This window comes from Echinops telfairi, unplaced genomic scaffold, assembly GCF_000313985.2.
Source record: "Echinops telfairi isolate 266 unplaced genomic scaffold, ASM31398v2 ScPeMD7_7458;HRSCAF=8496, whole genome shotgun sequence".
Classification (NCBI taxonomy): Eukaryota; Metazoa; Chordata; class Mammalia; order Afrosoricida; family Tenrecidae; genus Echinops; species Echinops telfairi.
Window position 1 is genome coordinate 28,296,660 of NW_022111358.1, and position 5,494 is coordinate 28,302,153.

Genomic DNA, 5,494 nt, shown 5'->3' on the forward strand with positions numbered 1-5,494 from the left:
ACAGTGGCTGCAACAGTGGGCTCAAATATGAGCACAGTTTTGGGATGGCCCTGGACCAGACAGTGTTTTGTTCTGTTGCCCACAGGTCACAATCAGTTGGAATCAACTCGATGGCACCTAACAACAGAAATGAGAAAGGAGACATCATTGTGGGCACAGAAAAGATGAACATAATTGTAGGATTATATCATGTTCAAGTCAACATCAACAACACAGTTGGAAATCTTCCTAGTACTTCACCAAATGATTCTTACCACCCTGTGGCTATTTTGTTCCAGTCAGCCAAGTTCCCTCAAGGCTCAAAACAGGGACAGAGGCACAGGCAGGCTGAGGTCCATGGTCTCTATCTGCACTGCCCTGAGGCCCGTTGGAGAGACAGCCGGACTCATACAGGAGAAAGGGCCCCCGAGAGCCACAGTAGGTAGACAGTGGCCTTAAATGGGAAGGAATGTCAAGGTAAGGAGACCACCTGGTATGGTTTCCAGAGTGTAGGGAGGACCCAGTGGGGTGATCGGATCAGAAGGCAGGTCTTTCTAAGAAGGAAGAAAAGAACTGGAAGAGTTCTGATCTGGGTCTGACCAGATCGAGAGAGGAGCAGTTCCCACCAAGCATTTGTTCTCCTCCGTGGCTTCTGCTGTGGATGGAGAGAGAGGAATTGGGTGCTTGGACAACCTTAGTGAAAGAGGGCTGGCTACATCTTGTTTTCTTCTCTTGGTGGCCTGCAACTGCAAGTTGAGGGCCTCACATTGCCCTTCGGGGTATAGAGAAGACACAACTATTTCTGAATAGAGCAAATGGATGCTCTAAGTCCTAACCTGAGGCCACTTATTGCAGGTGACTAGGTGTTTCAAGAACCACTTTGGGCATGATAAGTTCTGGAACAAGCCCTAACCAGGCCCAAGTCTCTTCTTTCTCTGCAGCCACAGTTTCGTTTCTCCCAGGACCTGCCTCTCTTAGGCTGCATTTCTTGTTCCCACCCATCCCTATCATACCTACTTCCTGTCCTCCCCACGTACTCTTCCCCTCTTATTATTTTCACTCTTTCTACCACCTATGGGTCAATTACTTCTTCTATTTTTCCTTAAAAATGAAAACAAGCACATATTCATTGTAAACACATTTAAACATATAAATGATTTTTCTTAACAAATTAAAAAACTACAAACAATAGACATGTATTTCAGAAAAATTAGAAAAAACTTATAAAGAAGCTGCAGAAAATGAGTAACATGTATATTTCTACTACTCATACAGAATCAATGCTAACATTTTGATGTCAATATATTTTCCATATTTTTATAAGCCTGTGCATGACTTGTATGCAATTACTATCACAAAAGTAAATGATCTATTATTTTGAACTTTGTTTTATTGTTTCTTCCTCAGAGTAGAGCTGGCCTCTTTTGGGGTGGATAGATGAACAACCCCATTGTCCCTGGATACAGGGCACTCCTTTGATGGACTTTGATGAGTGCTTCATAGGGTAGTTTGTGCATTAATATTGGACATTGTGCTCTGTCTCATGTTTTTATTATGAAACCCACTGCTAAGATGAATGTTTATTTTTTCAAACCTACCAGTTGTTCGGAGTCTGTTGTTGGTACAAGCAGTTAACACACTTGGTCACTAACCACAAGGTTCTAGGTTTGAGTCTACCCTTAGGTGCCTTGGCCGAAAGCCCTGATGATCTACTTCTGCAATCTCAGCTCTTGAAAACTTTACGGATCACAGTTCTGCTGTGACACACACAGGGGTGGCAAGAGTTGGCATTGGCTTGAAGGAAACTGGTAAGGCTAACCAATAGTTGGAGCATAAGCTTCTAGAACAGTGGTTCTCAACATTCTTCCTGCTGCGACCCTTTCATACAGTTCCTCATTTCGTGGTGACCCCTCAACCATAACATTATTTTTGTTGCTACTTCATCACTGTCATTTTGCTACTGTTACGAATCAGGCAACCCCTGTGAAAGGGTTATTCGACCCCCAAAGGGGTCGCGACCCACAAGTTGAGAAACACTGTAGAAGTAGAACTTCCAGTGTAAAGAAATGCTTTTCATGAAAACAAACAAACAACCTTTTAAAAGCTCTTTGTATACTTTGCAGAACTGTTATCTTGAAGGTTTATCCAACTTAAATTCCACCCAGCAATGCATTAAATCCTTACCCCTCCCTACCCACACAAAAAGATACGATCATTAAAACATTTTGACTTGTTCTGATGTTGAAAATGGAATATCTTTATTTTAATTTAGTTAAAAAAAATTTTTGTGTTTGTGTGTAGCATTGAGCACATTTGTTTGTTGGCCATTACTATTTTAAGAATTGCTTAGGTATGTTATGACTTTTTTATTGTTATGGCTATTTCTTACCTAAAGATCTGGACATGAGTTTAAATACTGGGAATATCCTATCATTTCCCAGTAAATATCATATACTGAAGAACTCCAGTATCACACCGAACCAAACCAAACTCACTGCCACTGAGTCCATCCTACTCCTAGTGACCGTGCAGGACAGGGTGGATAGAACTGCCCTTGTGGGTTTGGAGGCTTACCTCTTTACAGGAGTAGAAAGCGTTCCTCCTGTGGAGTGGCTGGTGGTTTCGAACCACTGTCCTTGTGATCACCGGCCCAACACTACACCACCAGGGCGTATACACGACTGTCTCTTGACTCCTGGTGAAGAAATGGATTGCAAGATCGGCTGTTCATTGCAAGGCCAACAGTTAGAAACCACTAGCCACCCTGTGGGAGAAAAGGAGGCTTTCTGCTCATGTGAAGATTGACAGGCTCTGACACCCACAGGACCCTGCCCTTTCGGATCACTATGAATTGCAACCGACTCACTGGCAGTGAGTTTGAGTGTATTGGCTTCCACTTTGCATCCTGCCCTCTCACAAATGCGAATTTTCTGAGGGCCGGGGAGAGGAGATGTGACAGGTGGACAGGTGGAGGAGGAGGTGCTTAGAAAAGAGGAGAACAAGGAATGGGGAAACGGAGAATGACTCAGGTCAATGAAATCGGTTGCTGATGCCTCCACTCCAGATTGCTCTTGACTCTGGGCGGAGAAGACAGCTGCCAGCAGGTGGCGCCAGACTGCAGGTAGGGCTACTGCAGGTAGGGCAAAGCAAAGGCTAAACCAACCCACTGCCTGGGAGGGATGCTGACTCCTGAGTCCAGAGCACAGGGTGGAGGTACCCCGGTGGGTTTCTAGACGGGAACTCTCCGGGAGCGGAAAGCCTTCGGCGCCGCTGGTGGAATTGAACTGTGGTTAGCAGCTCAGCCATAGCCGATGGTATAAACGATAGATTCCAAATAGGACTCTCTCTCTCTGCTCAATCCTTCTTGGTTTTGGGATGGCTTTTAACCATATTTTTAAATTAAAATTAAAACAAGCTTAAAATGTTTGTGTTTTTGCTTCTTGTTGTTTATTTTTCCGATTAGCCTCCTTGCACTTCATGATTTCTGCCTTTGCTTTTTGGACAAAAGGGGCCCTAATCAGACCCCAAAGAGTGAAATATTATTTTTGTAAAATGCCAAGTCTTCAAAGGTTTAATCTTTTTATATTTGTGTAATTCCTGCGGAATGAATTTTATTGGATGGTGTGAAGTATGTCGTATCCAATCCCCCGGCAACCCCCAGAAGCTAACCAATAATTATTTCTGCAGGCTTTATTGAAGAATCTACTTTGAACACACCGATTTGTTGGTGACCGGTTGTCTTAATTGTTGTAACTGTGTACAGTTTTCCTAAATCCCTTTTCTGGAAACGGACTCTGAGATGGAGAAACTGGGACGGGTTCCTCAGGGAGTGCTCTTTGGAGAGACACTTGCAAGGAAGTGGGAGAGGTAGGACTGGGCCGATGGGGGCGCTGTCTGCAATGCTGCTCAACGTCAATAGAGGCTTCAGCTGATGTTCGGGGGAGCTCGGCAGCTGGGCTGGCTCTGCAGAGTTGTCCCAGTTTGAGGCAAGGTTGTTGGGCCTTTGCATCTCCACGATAGCCAGTCACAGGCCCACAGACATTCTGGCCTGTGGATGATTGGCCCGATCTTGAGCGAGCCAGCTCCCTAAAGCCCAGGGCAGTGTCCAGTGAGGGCACCACTGGGAGTAGCCTGCAGCTCGTTGTCCCAGCAGCAGGGGGCTGGATGCGTGGGCCTTGACGATATCTGCTACCTAGACGTTTTGCTGTCTGACAGTTCAAGCCAGACCTCCTAACTCTTCTTTATAAAAGCACGTAGCTTCCTTACTTTTGGCACAGTGTTATTATTAAAATTAAAAAACATATTGTAAGTTAGGTGAGCATTTACATTTCAGATCATCAACTTTGTATTCGAGGTGTATATATATATATATATATATACATACATATTTCATGAGTTTGTGTGTTATCCTTGCCCCAGGGTCAGGTTAATCTTCTCTGTATCATTCCTATTTATATATATATATATATACATATTTCATGAGTTTGTGTGTTATCCTTGCCCCAGGGTCAGGTTAATCTTCTCTGTATCATTCCGATTTTGGTATGTGTGCCACTGAAGTGAGCATAGTTTCATGCGTATTAGTACTGCTTTTTCTAGGTAGGAGGAACCCCATGGTGTAGTGGGTTATTAACTATGAGGTTAGTAGTTTCAAACCACTGGCTGACACCACCAGGGCTCAGAATGATGAAAGAGTCCTAAAATTGGGAATGGTTGTACAAACTCTAAGTATCCTAAAAAAGCTATTGAATTGTGTGGCAGTTACATAATTTCATGTCAACTTGATAAATTAGTGTCGGGGTGGGGTCTAGCCTGTCAATCAGGTCACAGTCTGATGATGCCTCCTGGAGGTTGTGGCCTTCGCATGAGGATTCTTGGAACTTCTTCTCTTTCCTTTAAAAAAAAATCTTTTTGGTGGGGGGGACAACAATAAAAAAGAAAAAAAACTCATTTTATTGGGGGCTCATACAATGCTTCTCACAATCCATACATACATCCATTCCTCTCTTTCTTCTTGGAGATGGGACACTCTACTTCACCTTCCTGTTGAAGAGCCACACTCAGATAGCTGGAGGAGCCACGTGAAGACTGGTGCCGGTTCTGAGAGTTTTCTACCACCATTGGATCCACAAGACTTTGCATCCACTGGCCTGTGAACTTCCTGCATTTTGCATCATTGCATGTGCTGTGTGAGTCTGAAGAGAGATTTATGGACTAGTATTGGACTTTTGGACTTGGTTTGGATTAGACTGGGATGTTTTCTTAATATGCAATTACTCTTTAATATAAAACTCTTTCTTGCACACCAGCCTGTGTGATCACCAGGTGCCAAAGGGATCAGTTATCAGGCATCAAAGAACAAAAAATCATATCATTGTGTGCTCACCTTCCTGATACGATCACTGAAGTTAGGTGAGCATTTAGGTGACAAATGGGTACATAAGCAAATGTGGCGAAGAAAGCTGATGGTGCCCGGCTATCAAAAGATATAGTGTCTGGGGTCTTAAAGGCTTTA

The 5,494-nt window shown here is 43.8% G+C and overlaps 1 non-coding gene across 1 annotated transcript; it reads right to left on the reverse strand.

Moving 5' to 3' along the window:
- Nucleotides 1–4,438: 4,438 nt before the first annotated feature.
- Nucleotides 4,439–4,546, reverse strand: LOC115872921. Its single transcript, XR_004048120.1, has one exon. It is a non-coding gene; the product is annotated as a U6 spliceosomal RNA (small nuclear RNA).
- Between the last annotated feature and the right edge of the window lie 948 nt (nucleotides 4,547–5,494).